This window comes from Cydia strobilella, chromosome 7, assembly GCF_947568885.1.
Source record: "Cydia strobilella chromosome 7, ilCydStro3.1, whole genome shotgun sequence".
Classification (NCBI taxonomy): Eukaryota; Metazoa; Arthropoda; class Insecta; order Lepidoptera; family Tortricidae; genus Cydia; species Cydia strobilella.
Genome location: NC_086047.1, coordinates 17,825,063 through 17,844,070, shown reverse-complemented (window position 1 = coordinate 17,844,070; position 19,008 = coordinate 17,825,063).

Here is a 19,008-nt window from a genome sequence, read left to right as displayed (position 1 = left end):
ACAATGACACTTCTGTTTGATGTTTCTGTTCAATAATATGTTCTGTTTTCTGTTCAATAAATAACAGCGGGTTTGGATAGCCCATGACATTTAAAAATTAATTTTCATTGTTGTGCGCATTACGATACAACGTATGATCATGATGAATTTATGTGTTTATCCTCTGTCGGGACTTCGCGACTGCAATCCATACACTTTCATGGATTACGAAACGCAATAATGACATCTCCTGTTATCCTTTCCGATTTTTTTTATTGTACTTACTCGCAATTCGTTGTTTTTGTGTTGGTAAATAAATATCTTTTTAATTTATTTTATTTTATCTGTCATTTCGTAGGACCGCTGTTGAGCGCGCTAATTAGGGTCCCGTGTTCGTTTTAAAGGGGCTCAAAATATGTTAGTCGAGAAGTCGTTAATGTAGTGAAACTGTTTTAAAATAGCTAACTGCGTTTTCACTCACGTATTTTTAGTCACTCGCGCGACATGTTTCGGAAAGCCTAGTTTTGGTTCGATTGTTTTTAAATAAGTTTTTAAAAATTCAATAAATACTGCGGAAGTAAAAGAAATTGTGCCTATCCTTCACTTTTGAAACATTGTATAGTTTTCTATCGTATTAAGCTATGGTATAAAGGTACGGAACCCTCTATAATAATGTTTCATTAAATTAATAATATTTCAATAACAACATTATGATCATTTGGAATATTACGCTGTAAGTTTATTGTTCACGCAGTCCTAGTTAATCTGCAATAATATATTGTTTTTTCTATATGATTTGGGCCCAGTCCATATTTGTCAGTAAATTGGCCTGAATTGGCTTAATCGGGGCTTGAACAAGAGGGCTTAATGGCGGGGTGGAAAGTTCGCATACGCTATTAGGGCTATGCTAATGTGCGAGCGGGGCGTGGAGCGTAGCGACAAGCTGAGCGGTTAAGTTTAGGATGCGATTCATGACATCCAATTATTAATTTATTTTGTATTACTACGTATTTTTTGTTAACATTTTTAGACTGAGGATATCAACGGGTAGGTAACTATTACTGGCGCAAATGTCAAACTCAATGTTTATGCTTGGATTATTGACATATGCGGCATCAATGCAGTCAGCACTCATGACGCGCTGCAATATTGCTGCAGTAATGCAGCCAGTTATTGCTGCAGGAAACAGCAAAGTCATTTTATCGAGAAACATATTAAATTTGACATTTGCGGCAGCAATGTACCTATCAGTCGGAAGCAATGTTGCGCTTCAATATTGCAGAATGCAGGTGCAGTCTGAATCCGAAAGGTACAATAAATATAGTCCTCCTCATCGTTTTCGATGACGGTGACCCTAAATAAACATTATGGACGTTGTCTAGCGTGAGCCCTTATGTGGCTCTGGCTGGCCAGGCCGAACTTGCTCTTAAATACTTTTTTGCACGCGTGACAATAAAGTTGGCCACACGACGGTACAATAATCACTGCGCGTACAGCATGAATGCAGCCTTATCATAGTTTTGAGTTGGTGGTTACAGTAATTATTATAGTGACGTCATTACGGCACGAGTTAGGTGTTTCGGAGACCAGACGTACGCAAATTAGTTGCTAGCTACATTTGTGTATAATGTAGGCTATATAATCGATCATTAGGGGATTGAAATTTTTAATATTATTCTTATGCCTATAGGTAGGTAGGTACCGTTCGAATTCAGATAACACCAGCTTTACTGCAGCAGTATTGCAGCCCGACGTTACTGCCGAATGCATTGCTGCCGCTAATGTCAAAATAAATTTGGCTTCCCGGATATTTGATATCAGAAACGTCGAATAACCAAAACTCGAATTGGCCTGGTAGTCAGATTAGTTAAATACTATATTTGTGTGTTGATAATGCGGGTTATAATTATGATGGATCATTAACTGATTGAAATAGGTAAATATTATAGGTATTATGCCTTAACTGAGGACTTTTTTGTGTATCAGAATCATTATCATCATGTCAGCCGAACAACTCTTGCTCTTCAAGGATCTCCAAATAGCGGCCTCCTAAAATGGATGGAGTAGTATTTTGTAAGGAGACGAGCTTTAGGTTTTCTTGACATGAAACTTTGACAGATTGCGGAATTTACACAATTATTATTGTTTTTTTTGCAGAGCAGAACATATCCAAACACTATTTTACTTTGCGCTCCACTGAATCAATTTCGCTTAAATCTCGGAAGCAACTAACTCATTCCTAATATCAAAGATAGATATAACTCCGTAATAGATAGATACAGTCTAAGGAAAAAACGTGCCTCGAAAATCAAGAAAATTTGATTCTCGTTCAGAGGGCGCTACTAGTTTTGGCCTACAGTCGTAAAGATGGCGTTGACGGTTTCGTTTGTTATTTAACAATTTTAACGCATATCAGTGAAAGAACATGGGTCAAAATCATAAAAATAATTAATGCAAATAAAAAAAAAATCATTTATCTATATTTAAATACATTCTATCGTATTTTTATAAATCTTCATTTTTAGTTTTAAAGTGTGTCGACAAATGGCAGTGAATTTACTGGGGTTACAAAATTTACTATGACAGTACCGCTCTAGTATAAGTTACTCTATGCTATATAATAGCGGTGCCATATAGCGGCCGTAATAAAGCGGTGACGTCACTATGTAAACAAGTAAACAAGAATGTCTATGTAAACAAAATGGTGCAGTCATTGAAGGAGGGCGGTCATTGAAGGAACATTATCTTTGCGTCCGTAATATTACGGCCGCTATATGACGGTTCATTTCGCATGCACCAAGCAGCATGAGCGATCATCAAGGTCGTGTCTCTGCCACTGCCATTCTCAATCAAAAGGTCGTTGTCAATAAGGCGCTATTTCCATAATAGCTTCAATTTGAAAGCAAACTTATTGACAAGCGACAATGTGGTACCTTTTGGTTGAAAATGTCACATAAGATCAAACACATAACAAGTTGTTTAATCTGAATCAAGCGCCGGTACTCACTGAACCTATTTCGTTTAAATCTCGGAATCAGCTACTACTCATCCCTACAAATCCAGGTTCATCCCAGCTAGCGGCGTCCTTGTGTTTGTCACTAGTTTCTTGATGCGAGAAAAGGTTCAAGATACTGTATATAGTTAATACGATTATTTATAGTTTATTTTAGTTTTTTTTTGTTTTTTTTTTTGTTCTTTTTATAGAGTAGGTGTCACGTAAAGTGTTTATACTTTTATAGACAATATGCGACGTTTTCAACCAAAAGGTACAACATTGTCGCTTGTTGATAAGGTTGATTTCTAATTGAAGCTATATGGAAATAGCGCCTTACTGACAAGCGACAATAAGTACCCTTTTGGTTGAAAATGACACATTTTTTGGAAGTTTAGCACATTAATTTATTTACAAAATTAATATTTAAGTCGACTAACAGCGAGTAAGGCATAATGTATCAAGGGTCTGCCTGAAAACCAGCGTTGTAGTAAATACACTGCAACATTATGCTGAGGCAAGCTCCTATTTAACACGCATGAATATTTCTCTCTGATGTGCAACTCAATTTCTTAGTTTTGTAAGTCTAAATTTAAGGTTTATCTGTAAAAAATGTACTACGCTATCTGTTAACTCTGCCATTTCATGTGATGTTGAATAAAAATGTTCTATTCTATTCTATTCTATTCTAAGTTAATAAAAATACGGTAAAAATATATATCCTCCTAGCTACTAGCGAAATCGACAGTGACCCTGCCTACGAAGCAGGAGGTCCCGAGTTCGAATCCTGGTACGGACATTGATTTGCGTGTTTATCACAAATATTTGTTCTTGAGATATGGATGTTTTATATTGTATATAAGTAGACTGAATCCAAACGTTCTATTTAACGTAGTCAGAGCTTTATTGATTGTAGGTATATGTAATATTATATAACAGTATGGTGGTTACAAGAATAGATAATATACGAAACGAACTTATTATAGGCAGCTTCAAAGTCACTCCCATCTCAGAAAAAAAATCAGAAACACGCCTAAGGGGGTACGGCCATGTTATGCGGAGAGACGACGGCTATGTCGTGCAAAAAACGCTGTTCAGAAGGCAAAAAACGAGGAAGACACTCCCCTCTGACGTGGTGGATGAGTATGGCCAAACTATTAGAAAAAGCCCAGATACCCAACCTGACAACCTAAGACAGATCGTCTTGGCGCCGAATGATAAGGAGAGCCTACCCCACCCAATGTAGGATAAGACAAAGGAGAAGAAGATATAGCAGTAGGCAGGTAAATTGTTTTAATCTTTTACGTTTTAATAGTTCTTTCTTAACAAATCTTTCTCAAAAACTCGAAAGCTAAAAACTCCGTTCACTTCACACCATTTCAGGAAAGAATTTAGGTCGTAAATATAAAGTAAGTCGAAAGGCGATAAACGAAACGTTCCTCCGACGCCCATAAAATATGGGCGCAATAGCATGCTGATATATAATGTATAATGCAGCAAATTACGATCGTTCCTCGAAAATGGATTCGGATCACCCTTTTTCTTTAGTTAAAAATATTGTCGTGGCAAGGGGGTAAAGTTAGCCATTCGGTGATAGTTCGGAACCATGATAGTTTTTATTTTATTGTCTTATTCTCCATTCCGTTGGGGGTGTAAAAAACTTACAAGAGCCAACATTTTTTCCACTTTGTATTTAAGGGCCAAAACACAATTTACACGATGCGCCGTCGTGTTACGTTGCGACGTTGTGTCGTGTAGTTTTTTTGTTTCATACACCTTTTTTCTTACAAATAAGTACAATAATTGGAAAAACAAAGATTGTTTCTGCAATTGGTCAAATTATTGCGTTTATACAAATTGAATTACAAAGTCAATTCACATCGTAGATTTCTACGACATCATATTTGTCACATTCGTCTCAAAACTTATGAACAGGCGAGGTACATATCTTTTCCCTTTTTCTTTACCATTCCCTTATTCAGCTTTCATACAGCGTAAATTACAGGGTTATTATTAGGTGCCTTAAAAAGCAATTTCACCTGAATATTGCATTCCATAGTTAATTTTTCATAACCGGCCCAATACGAGGTTTCTCAGGAAGGAATTCCTTCACTTACTAGGATATTAAAATTCACGTTCAACGGCGGTAACCAACGTTTTCCGTTAAAATGTCGGGGTGACGAATGGTACGGGGATATTCGAGGTTTTCGGGTTATTTCCTTTTGGCTAATAGCTGCTTGTTCCTAGAATGTTAAGTTTGAGCACCGCTGGTATTTGAGTAGCATAAAATTTATTTTGGAGTGACGTTCGAAATTTTGAATTTGATTTTTCGCGCTCACGATTCGTTCGCCATCTTGAAATTCTCCATTCAAAATTAAAAGCTGATTTTTACATAATTTTTACTGTTTTATATGTATTACTCCAGTGTCTGTAGCACGGTCGCATTTTTATCGCTTGTCACCATGCCTGTCACGTTCTAACAAGTATCTAAGTGCGAAAGTGACGGGCATAGTGACAGGCGATAAACATGGAACCATGCTGCGCCCGCAGGGCTAGTAAAGTTTTGGCTCAGTGACCATACATATATTATAAAATAAATAAATATTACCGGACATCTTACACAGATTAACCTAACCCCAAACTAAGCAAAGCTATAGCTGCTAGGCGCGAATATACTGTACATACTCGGTATTATTCACAACGACGGGACTTAATCGCGTAAAATAAGTTTTAAATTCACCGACGTTTCGAGGACGGCGTTGTCCCCGTGGTCTCGAATGAGTAAAAATCGTGAGTTTAAATCAGTGTTATACATACTCGTACTTATATACATAGAAAACACCCATGACTCAGGAACAAATATTTGTGTTCATCACACAAATAAATGCCCTTACCGGGATTCAAACCCAGGACCATCGGCTTCACAGACAGGCAGGCAGGCTTCATTATATAATAGAGTCAGATCAAGATAACTCTGCAGCGATTTATATGGCTGTGTCATTTTAAGCGTCAAACTTGTACTAAATTATGTTCAGAAGATTTGCAATTTTGCAGGTATAGGGGTTTTCCTTTTTTGTGAGAAATAGCAAAGATAGATATAACTCCGTAATAGATAGATACAGTCTAAGGAAAAAACGTACCTCGAAAATCAAGAAGATTTAATTCTCGTTCAGAGGGCGCTACTAGTTTTGGCCTACATCGTATAGATGGCGTTGACGGTTTCGTTTGTTATTTAACAATTTTAACGCATATCAGTGAAAGAACATGGGTCAAAATCATAAAAATAATTAATGCAAATAAAAAAAATCATTTATCTACATTTAAATACATTCTATCGTATTTTTATAAATCTTCATTTTCATTAGTTTTAAAGTGTGTCGACAGATGGCAGTGAATTTACTGGGGTTACAAAATTTACTATGACAGTACGGCTCTAGTATAAGTTACTCTATGGAAATAGTCAAAAATATGCGTGGTTATCTTAAAGTTATCTTATCTTTACGCTTCTTCAAACAAAAACTTCACTTTTGACACTGACATATTATTATCCGTTCCATATGGTATCTTAAGCAAATTTTTGACGTATCTTAAAGTTCAAATAAGGCCGATAGTCTTTTTAAAATTAGAATATGAGTCACGAGTGTAGATTCCTATCAAATTAGCATATTACAAAATAAACCACAAAAGGGGTGTTTTGCATTTAACCCCTTTGCATTGTGAGTCACATTGCGTGACTTCAGTGAGTCAGTGCGTTTGTTACTCATTTAAGTGCAAAGGGGTGCTAAGTTGATTGTTTTGTCGATAAAATTTTAATACAATTAACATGTAACATTTGTGATGCTACAATATATGTTTGATGACAACATTACCGCGTCAATTTGTGTAGGGAACAAATCAAATTATTGTATAAAAATATGTTTCTTACATTTTGGCTGGTTGATGTGGATATTTTCTAAGGTAGAGTGAATTTTATTACGCGATTTCGGGGTTGGTCCCATGGTAAAAGTTGCTCGGTATGACCTTTATATTTTTCACATCGTAAAATATTGATGATTATTAAAAAAACATTCTGTATATTGTTACATATGGAAGCCGATTATTCGTGCGGTGTTTCCGGATCGATACGATCTTCAAACCTTTAAGAAAAAGCGAACTTTAAGCCCTCTGGTGTTGCGGGGTGTATTTTTAGGGTTCGGTACACAGAGGGTAAAAACGGGACCCTATTACTAAGACTCCGCTGTCCGTCTGTCTGTCTGTCACCAGGCTGTATCTATGAACCGTAATAGCTAGACAGTTGAAATTTTCACAGATGATGTATTTCTGTTGCCGCTATAACAACAAATACAAAAAAGTACGTAACCCTCGGTGGGCGAGTCCGACTCGCACTTGGCCGGGTTTTTTTTCATATGTCATTGGTCACCTTACATACTAATATACTTATATATTAAAATATGCCTCAAATACCTACATAAATAACCATTTCAACTTGAACTCCGCTCCATTTAAACTAATACAAAAATTGAAATAAAACTATGAAAACGGATTATATCGCGTATATTGAATTTATAATACATCCCGACGTTTCGAACTCTTTACAGCGTTCGTGGTCAACGGGTGACTGAGGAAAAATTACAAAATGCAAAAATACCCACATACTAAAATAATGAACAATCATAGACTACAAACTTTAAGGCTGGTTGTACATGCAAAATCGGTTCATAAGGCTAGTTATACACTATAATTATTTTTCAAGTAAAGATATATATATATACGCGATAAAAATAAACTATGCCGGCTCCAACCCTACACCACGGACCCGAGAAGATTTAATTCCCTCCTAAATTGTAGGAGGGTATCCCAATATGGGACCGGCAACAAACTCGGCGGGACACATCTTTTCAAAACATCAGAATGTCCAGCATCATCCAACACTACGGTCTCACAGTCTATGTCTCGCTTGCTCCTTTATCAGGTGGACTACAGGATCCCAAGCTGGTGGTAGAGAAAAGCCATCTTCCCTATTAAAGTTTGGATATTTCTTAATCTCAATGGCCTCGCGCAGCATTCTGGGTATGTAACGCTTCTCCTTGGCAAGAACCAGAGGCTTATCAAACTTGATTGAGTGATTGGCTTTATCCATGACATGCTCACAGACAGCAGACCTAGGTCGACGGTGCTTGACATCAGCTATGTGTTCCTTCACCCGAGTGGAAATGCTCCGTTTCGTCTGCCCGACATATGATAGGCCACACTCACAGTCCAGCCTGTACACTCCTGCAGTCTGTAGAGGGGTATTGCATTTTACAGGCCTCAGGAATTGTGACATCTTCTTTATTGGCTTGGAATATGTTTTTATAGAAGCACGCTTCAAGATGTGGCTGATCCTGTCCGTGACCCCCCTGACAAAAGGCAGAATGGCAGGCCTGCGCTCGACTGTGGGGATCTTAATGTGGGACCTCTGGTTGACCCGCGGTATCCTGAGCTCGTTTGCCTGGAGCGCGCGCCTGGCATGCTGGAGCTCCGCGGCCAGATGCTGGTCATCACATATCCTCTGGGCTCTCTGAAACAAAGATTTGCCTACTGTAACAAGTTGACTGGGATGGTGATGCGATTTGCCATTTAAGTACCTATCAGTATGAGTAGGTTTCCTATACACAGTGCGACCTAGGGTGTTATCAGGATTTCTTTTTACCAATACATCTAAGAAGGGGAGAGAACAGTCTTTTTCCAACTCCATAGTAAATTTTATTTTGCTATGGATGGAATTTAGGTGATCCAAGAAAGTTGAAACACTACTTTTTGCGACCGAAGATATTTAAAAGATACGTAGATGACACTTTTACTATACTTCCAAAAAGTAGTGTTTCAACTTTCTTGGATCACCTAAATTCCATCCATAGCAAAATAAAATTTACTATGGAGTTGGAAAAAGACTGTTCTCTCCCCTTCTTAGATGTATTGGTAAAAAGAAATCCTGATAACACCCTAGGTCGCACTGTGTATAGGAAACCTACTCATACTGATAGGTACTTAAATGGCAAATCGCATCACCATCCCAGTCAACTTGTTACAGTAGGCAAATCTTTGTTTCAGAGAGCCCAGAGGATATGTGATGACCAGCATCTGGCCGCGGAGCTCCAGCATGCCAGGCGCGCGCTCCAGGCAAACGAGCTCAGGATACCGCGGGTCAACCAGAGGTCCCACATTAAGATCCCCACAGTCGAGCGCAGGCCTGCCATTCTGCCTTTTGTCAGGGGGGTCACGGACAGGATCAGCCACATCTTGAAGCGTGCTTCTATAAAAACATATTTCAAGCCAATGAAGAAGATGTCACAATTCCTGAGGCCTGTAAAATGCAATACCCCTCTACAGACTGCAGGAGTGTACAGGCTGGACTGTGAGTGTGGCCTATCATATGTCGGGCAGACGAAACGGAGCATTTCCACTCGGGTGAAGGAACACATAGCTGATGTCAAGCACCGTCGACCTAGGTCTGCTGTCTGTGAGCATGTCATGGATAAAGCCAATCACTCAATCAAGTTTGATAAGCCTCTGGTTCTTGCCAAGGAGAAGCGTTACATACCCAGAATGCTGCGCGAGGCCATTGAGATTAAGAAATATCCAAACTTTAATAGGGAAGATGGCTTTTCTCTACCACCAGCTTGGGATCCTGTAGTCCACCTGATAAAGGAGCAAGCGAGACATAGACTGTGAGACCGTAGTGTTGGATGATGCTGGACATTCTGATGTTTTGAAAAGATGTGTCCCGCCGAGTTTGTTGCCGGTCCCATATTGGGATACCCTCCTACAATTTAGGAGGGAATTAAATCTTCTCGCGTCCGTGGTGTAGGGTTGGAGCCGGCATAGTTTATTTTTATCGCGTATATATATATATCTTTACTTGAAAAATAATTATAGTGTATAACTAGCCTTATGAACCGATTTTGCATGTACAACCAGCCTTAAAGTTTGTAGTCTATGATTGTTCATTATTTTAGTATGTGGGTATTTTTGCATTTTGTAATTTTTCCTCAGTCACCCGTTGACCACGAACGCTGTAAAGAGTTCGAAACGTCGGGATGTATTATAAATTCAATATACGCGATATAATCCGTTTTCATAGTTTTATTTCATGAGTAACTATCGCGGTAACCGAAGACAATATTAATACAAAAATTGTGGTACCGCGAACTCTAAATCGATTCCACAATCCTCTGATATTTAACTGCAGACCTGAAAGCTTCACACTTTAACGACAGGCTGCATTAGTTTGCTAACCGTGAAAACATTTCAGGACTCGCTGAAAACATTTGAAAAGCGCTGACACTGCAGAACCACTTAACTGAGCGGAGAGGTTTTGAATTAAAGATCGATCACTCGGTCTTGGGACATGTGCAAGCGAAAATAGGTGCATTGAGAGAGAAACTGGAACGGCATTGAGTTCATTTTTAAGTCTGCAGGAAGGAAATCAAACATTGTATACATTGATGTCGATTACTTTATTTTTACCTGCGACAAACTGCATCGCAAAATTGTAGTTTTTATAATAAACTAGCGACCCGCCCCGGCTTCGCACGGGTTACACAAATTATACACTAAAACCTTCCTCAAGAATTACTCTATTGATAGTTGAAAACATCATCAAAATCCGTTGCGTAGTTTTAGAGATCTAAGCATACATAGGGACAGACAGACAGCGAAAAGCGACTGTTTTATACTATGTAGTGATTTTCGTATGCTTTAATGCCATGAAAAAATATAGGTACAACACACTATGAGAGGTTTCACAAAATGCAAACGGTTATTTTCTCGTGCCCTCGATTAATAATTAACTGGTCAAGAACTGGGACAACCTAATTATTCAGGATTTCATTAACTTGTCGGCGAGATTATAAATATTATACGGTAAACTTAGTCATTATTCACATTAAAAAGAGTACGTGCATTTTACGTATTAATTTAAAATATAAAACATTCCTGTAATTTACATTAAGGGCCAGAACAGACGGACTGCAACCCGACTGCAACTTGTGTGGGAACTACACGCCGATGGGGAACACCCAAATATTCCGAAATAAGTTTTTCCGATTTTTATAACCACGATTTTCATAATCCCGATTTTTTATAAGTCAGAAATATCAAAATTACGATTTATATAAACACGATGGAATAAAATCAGGAATGTGCTATTTCCGAAAACTTAAAATCCGATTGTCATTTGACCGAAAGCTTAAAGTTCCGATTATACACTTTTCCGAAAAGATTTTTTTCCGAATTCTTAAATTCCGAAAAATTATTGTCCGATCGGAAATAAAATAATTCGGTATTGAGAAATTCGGCCTTTTGTAAGGTCGGAAGAATGAAATTCGTAATATTCAAATAAAGACTCACGTTTTAGTAATTCGGTAATCGGTTTTCAGAAATTCGGTTTTTTGTAAGGTCGGAAAAATTTAATCCGTGATAATATTGTCTTCGGTTACCGCGATAGTTACTCATGAAATAAAACTAGTTTTCATAGTTTTATTTCATTAATCCGTGATATTTAAATGAAGACTCACGTTTTAGTAATTATTACCCGTAATAATTACTAAACCGTGAGTCTTCATTCGATTTTCATCATTTTGACGGGTCAAGCATTTAAAAATCGGAATTATAAAATTCGACATTCTAAAATTCGGAATAAAAATTTTCGGAATTATGTAGTGTACCCACGCCGAAGTTGCAGTTGGTGCAGTTTCCATACAAATTGCAGTCGGGTTACAATCCGTCTATATCGGCCGTATAAACGTCTAAAAACCATATTGCCAGACAAACGACTAGAAATACCCGGAGCAACAGCCCTATGAGGATGCCTCGTATAGAGGCGAAACACGTGTCGAGTTTTGGACTTTTGATGGTGATTTATTATATTTGTTTTCGCGATGGGACCCTCCCAACTCAGGAACATTAATTGCATGCGGAAAACACGCAAGTAGTGTAGCGGGTTAGCACTGATTGACTAGCACGTTATTATTTTGCGGATTAGCAAAGTAACATTTTTGTTTTAATTAGGTCGTGTTTGTATCATAACAAAATCAAAACTTTACTTGCCTGATAAATCTGAATATCGGTCTTCAGCTGTTTGGTAAAGCATCACTGTTTTCTCAACCCAAGCAAGTAAGGCAATGTTGAGCTACGCTAGTATGTTTCGCCTAAAGGGTTGCCACACGTCAGGATTTCTCCTGATATGTCAGGATTTTTCGTCCTTTGTCAGGATTGCGGGACTTTTACAAATATCAACCAACTTGAAGCTAGCTAAAAGGAGTTGTAGCTACAGCATATGATGGCTTGTAGCTACATCAGGACAAAACCTCGAGATACATACTCCAGGGGGCCCGTCCAGGAAATAACTTTTAAGGTTATGTCCGGACTTGTGTCAGGATATTCCAAATTTTCCTATGGCAACCGTACGCTTGTATAAACAGATCATTACGGTTCCGTGACGAACATTCCACGCTCGTTGACTCGTGTTCGATCTGTTTGGATCGCGTTCAAACGGGTCGTTACGCTCAAACTGCATGTCGCATAAAGCAGCATTGCCCGTTAAGGTTGCATGTATTATCTGGCTTACGGTGGACGGTCTTCTCAAACTTCTTGATGCATAGACTATGCATTGTGAAGCGTATAATAGTCTGAGGGATGAATGTAGGTCATACTGAGCTATTTTTACTATGAGGCCAACCCCGCACTCACGAAAAAAAATCTTCTATCGGGTCGGCCCCATAGTAAAAGTTGTTCAGTATGACCTACATTCAACCCTCTGAGTAGTGAATACTTACTACTGTTAGACATAACAAAAATCAAGAGGTAAGCGGTTACGACATTTTAGTTCAAATAAATCCTTATAACGCAATTTTTGTTAATATTACACTACAATGAAGTTTAAAAAATTGCAAACCTCAGAAAAAATGCAAGCAATTAGCAAATTGCGTTTCTTCAAACAAAAACGTCATTTTCGACACTGTCATATCCGATCCCTGTCGTATCTTTAGCAAATTTTTGACGTAGGTATCTTAAAGTTTGAATCAGGCCGTCTGTTCGTCGTTATCAGTTTTAAGATTTCTTTATGTTAATAACCTCTCTCTTAAATTGTATTTTGTTTTTGTACTAACCAAACTGTGGACCCAGAGAGTGTGCGATAAATGATTATTTTAATATCCCTGGCAATTGTTTTTTTTTACAGTTTTCAAAAGATTCACTTGTTACCAAAATATTGTCTGGTGTATGGCGCAGTATTATGCATTCAAGGTGTTACCATGAATTTGCGTATTCATAAATTCGGGTATCAAAGCGATGAATATTGGCTATTGTTCACGCCAAAACCGCGTAAGAATAACAAAGAAAGCTTTTGAATTAACCTTCTGTTTTACGATAATTTTAATAATCCTTGGACAAATTATAGGGGGAGCCTAATGAGTCCGTCTTTCGGGAAATCGTCCAATCACCGATATATGTATTTTTAGTTTAATAATAAAATTGGCAGATTATATGCGATTATTTGTAGCAGAATATTTATTCAACTAGATTAAGTAAGAATATATTATTTGTAATTTAAATGAAACTGTCACAAAGCGACCATTCTCTAACTAACATTATGTCTATCGATTTCTTTACTTTTTTCTACGCTGTCCTGAAATTACCGATTATTATAGATATTTCGTTGCATTTCAAAGGTTGACAGGACACGGAGGCTAATTCAAACTTTCATTGTGAGTATTGTTACATCAAAATGATAGGTAGGTATCTAAATGATGTCAGCACGGGGCGTATCGCTCTTTACAATACGTGAACGGACAAGTATTTACGAGTGAATGTCACAATATATGGTTGAATTGGCCTCACGGACTACGAGACAAAACGATAATTAACCACCACACGGTACCACTTTGGTCCTATGTCCTCTGCTAAATACCCCACACCTGCCAATTTGCGGGCAGTCTAATACAAGCCTAATTCATATTCACGTAGCATGCAGAACGCACACCTGGAGGCTCTGATTCGTAATTACCAAACACTAGTTACCTAGCTGTAGTGTGTTAGGAATTGTTACGTTGAAAATAAAGGCGTTTGAAAATGCATTAAAAATATTGTAATTGCATTAACGTTTAATGCTTTAAACAGTTCCATATGAGCCTATCGAACAAAGCAGTAAATTTTACTGTTCGGACATTAGTTGATATATTATTGTATAAAACAGTTAATCTTAACGAAATCACTTTAATGTGTGTTCGATAGATCATATTTTTTTCAGATAGTGACGACCTACTAATGGGGTTTCAATTATTTTAGAACTCACACATACAAGTGAAACTATTTGATAACTTTGATACACAAACGCTTGTTTTATCAACAATATGCCGCAGGAAATTTAACTAGCTCAGTCTTAAAAATATTTAGATCACTACGGTTTCACTCACTATTATTTTTAGTTTTTGGCGACATGTTTCAGACTCTTCGGGAGTCCTTCCTCAGGCGCGAGTGTGTGTGCGAGGGGGCGCCCCATCAGCGCGCGCGCAACGAGTGACGAGGCGGGCGGCGCACAAAGTGCACGGAGTAGAGCCGCCGCGGACTCTCGTGCCTGAGAAAGGACTCCCGAAGGGTTCGATTCGAAACATGTCGCCAAAAGCGACTAAAAATAATAGGGACTGAAACCGTAGTGATCTAAATATTTTGAAATATGTCTCATGATAAGAGTTTTGAATGATTCACGGTTAGTTTCACTAGACTTATATTTACCGGGATACCATCGGGGACCATCTTCAGTCACCCGTGAACATGATGCATGTAACTGCGTCGAAATATCGGGAGCTCACAAATAATACAAAAGGTAATCACGGTCTATATCCCGGTCAATATAAGTCTAATGTCTCACGATAGTTTAGTTTCGATATCAAACTTTGATAGGATTGCTTCAAATAATTTCCAGTCTAGAATTCAGACTGAGGCAGGTAAAGTTTTATTTCTAGAAGTCAGGCTATAAAGATAAAGGAGAAACGGAGAGGCTACGATCCGACGCGATCATAGTGTCAAAATAATACAATTTGATTTGACTCAACCCGCGACGCGTTTATCAGGCCGCGTCGCGTGTGTTTCCTTTATACACAATTCATAACAAGTTTTACTCAAAACGTTATTTGACACGAAATATCGATAACATTTTACAAAGAGTATGTAAATAGTCATACCTAATTATATATTAATATAATTAGTAGATAGTTTGAATTCGATTATATATTAATACTTAATTAAAGTAATTAATTTTTTTTCGTAATTCGACCCAAAGATTTAAATGAATCCTGTTGTTTCGTTTTTTGCGATTTAAGTATTGAAAAAACACTGAAAAATAATAAGATTTATTTATGGGATTACATAATTTAATCCCCCCATCTCCATTCTGTCACCGTGGGACTAGACGCGGACTTGCGTTTCACCCTTACGTCGTTACTCTGCCACTGATTCGTACTAAGCGCTATGCATCCAGCTTTATCATACGAACGGCTAAGGAGTGGAATTCACTTCCTGCAAATATATTCCCAGTCCACTATAACTTGGATCTTTTTAAATCAAGAGTGAATAGACATCTTTTAGGTAAGCATGATCCATCCTAGACTGCATCGGCACTTACCATCAGGTGAGATTGCGGTCAAGTGCTTGCCTTTTTGTAATGAAAAAAAAAAAAATGTGACCACTAAAAAAATTGAGAGAAAGACTTGTATAACTAACAAAATTTAAGCGTTCAAAATAGCGCGCGGCATGATATGTAAATCCATATTTAATCATATCAAACTAAGCTATACCTATTCTCAAAACATACATTATATGAATCACATACTAGCATGACATTAGTACCCAAAGACGGAATAGGACCATGTTGAACCAAGGACAGCATATCAATTCATTCACATCCAGGGCGTTTCACATGTAAATGTCTGCAGCTACATTTGAATATCTGGAGGACGTTTGTAGTGTAAATGGGCCTTTTGGATACGTGTTTGTAATTGCATACTTGTGTGACGTCAGAGAAGGAATAATCCGACCGGTAATTCAATATTCCTTTCCAATATTTCAATCAAAACATCAAATAGATCAAAGAAATGAATGGCCAATGGTTGTGCTGTAGGTAGTAATATTCTACAAATGGCCGAGTTGAGTACTGTTACCATCCGTATGTACTGTGACAATGCTAGCGCGCGACGGTAATTTAATGAAGTAGTACAGTAGTAAGCGTAATTGTGCTGTCAGTTTACTTGTACAGTACAGTCGGATACGAATTATTATTAACTAGCGACCCGCCCCGGCTTCGCACGGGTAATTCAACCAATTTATTTAAAACCTTTACAAATTATACACTTGTACCTACATCAAAAATCACTATTTATAGGTGAAAAGCGCATGAAAATCCGTTCAGTAGTTTTTGAGTTTATCACAAACAAACAGAGAGACAGACTTTGTTTTATAATATGTATTGACTAAGATGTAGTCTTTTTCCTGGCTTCAAGTGCGATGTCGTGTTTGAAACGTCGGAGGTAATTTTAAAGTTTACGAGTGAATTGCAAAAAAAATTGTACATAGGGACCTGTAACTTAGTGAAAAGTTAATGGATTCCAATGTATTACGACAATTAAGCCATTTCTATTTAAGTTATTTAAAGTTACATGCATGGAAATGTGTTAGCGTATGCTATAGACTTATCTGTGTATGAATTAAGTACAATAAATACAATTTACATGCTTAATTTTCGTTACACAATTGAATGAATTAACTTAAGACTTGTGTCTGACTTTTAGTAAATATAATAATATAGTATCTACTGGATAAAAATACTTAATATCTTTATTATAGTGAAGTGTGAAGTAGATAGATAACACATTATTATTATTTGATAGTTTGTAACATTGTATACACGGTGGCTAAAAAAATAAGCGCATTCCCGTTGCCAGGAAGGTTTTGGGATTTTACTGAGCAATAATTTCTGAAATATTATGTTCACTGCACCCAATTTAGATAATTTCTGTTTTGCAATAAAATTTAAAATATTACGTTTAACGCGTCTTATCCGATATTGCATCTGACTGTACAGCTTCGTGAAACTAGGTTAACTGTACTGATTAGTTAGTCAGCGAGCTAGGCATGCGTTACTTACAATTAATTAGGCACTTAGTTTTATTGATTAGAGACGCATCAATGCCGCCTTACATCATGACAGTGGTGTTACTTAATAATTTTCTTTGTATTAAACCCACTTCATACTAAGTGCAACTTTGTATTATGCTACTTCAAAAAATAATCCTGAATAGAAAGAAAACTAAGTTCACATCACAACACATACCTAACATAATTTTAAGGGCTTAATTTAGCAGTTAATCTTCACCAAATAGAAGCATAGACCATCCCGAGAGTAACTATAAAAATATCCATTCTTCCAAATAAAATAATAATTGAAGAGTTTCCTCGATTTCCCCAGCATCCAATAAAAAAAGACCCTGGTATAATGGCAATGGGACCAATATTAAGTGTGTGGGTTCAAATTAAACAGCAAAAATAACAAATCGGCCATCTTCGAAAAATCGAGAACCATACCTACATAATGAAACTAGTTTATCACAAACAAACAGAGAGACAGACTTTGTTTTATAATATGTATTGACTAAGATGTAGTCTTTTTCCTGGCTTCAAGTGCGATGTCGTGTTTGAAACGTCGGAGGTAATTTTAAAGTTTACGAGTGAATTGCAAAAAAAATTGTACATAGGGACCTGTAACTTAGTGAAAAGTTAATGGATTCCAATGTATTACGACAATTAAGCCATTTCTATTTAAGTTATTTAAAGTTACATGCATGGAAATGTGTTAGCGTATGCTATAGACTTATCTGTGTATGAATTAAGTACAATAAATACAATTTACATGCTTAATTTTCGTTACACAATTGAATGAATTAACTTAAGACTATCACTGCTTCTTAACTACGCTTAATTACGTACATTTTTTTTGCAATTCACCCTAATTTAAATGCCATCGTGTCCTGTATATGGTTATTTGTATGAGAATGAAGTTAGCCCTTTTTTATTTTCACGGATAAGATAAGATTAAGATTCTGCCGAATAGTGAATGGGTCACCATGTTTTATATGCTTGTGTCTGACTTTTAGTAAATATAATAATATAGTATCTACTGGATAAAAATACTTACTATCTTTATTATAGTGAAGTGTGAAGTAGATAGATAACACATTATTATTATTTGATAGTTTGTAACATTGTATACACGGTGGCTAAAAAAATAAGCGCATTCCCGTTGCCAGGAAGGTTTTGGGATTTTACTGAGCAATAATTTCTGAAATATTATGTTCACTGCACCCAATTTAGATAATTTCTGTTTTGCAATAAAATTTAAAATATTACGTTTAACGCGTCTTATCCGATATTGCATCTGACTGTACAGCTTCGTGAAACTAGGTTAACTGTACTGATTAGTTAGTCAGCGAGCTAGGCATGCGTTACTTACAATTAATTAGGCACTTAGTTTTATTGATTAGAGACGCATCAATGCCGCCTTACATCATGACAGTGGTGTTACTTAATAATTTTCTTTGTATTAAACCCACTTCATACTAAGTGCAACTTTGTATTATGCTACTTCAAAAAATAATCCTGAATAGAAAGAAAACTAAGTTCACATCACAACACATACCTAACATAATTTTAAGGGCTTAATTTAGCAGTTAATCTTCACCAAATAGAAGCATAGACCATCCCGAGAGTAACTATAAAAATATCCATTCTTCCAAATAAAATAATAATTGAAGAGTTTCCTCGATTTCCCCAGCATCCAATAAAAAAAGACCCTGGTATAATGGCAATGGGACCAATATTAAGTGTGTGGGTTCAAATTAAACAGCAAAAATAACAAATCGGCCATCTTCGAAAAATCGAGAACCATACCTACATAATGAAACTAGCAGAAAAATAAAGTTTCCAATGGATTTTTAAATTAAACG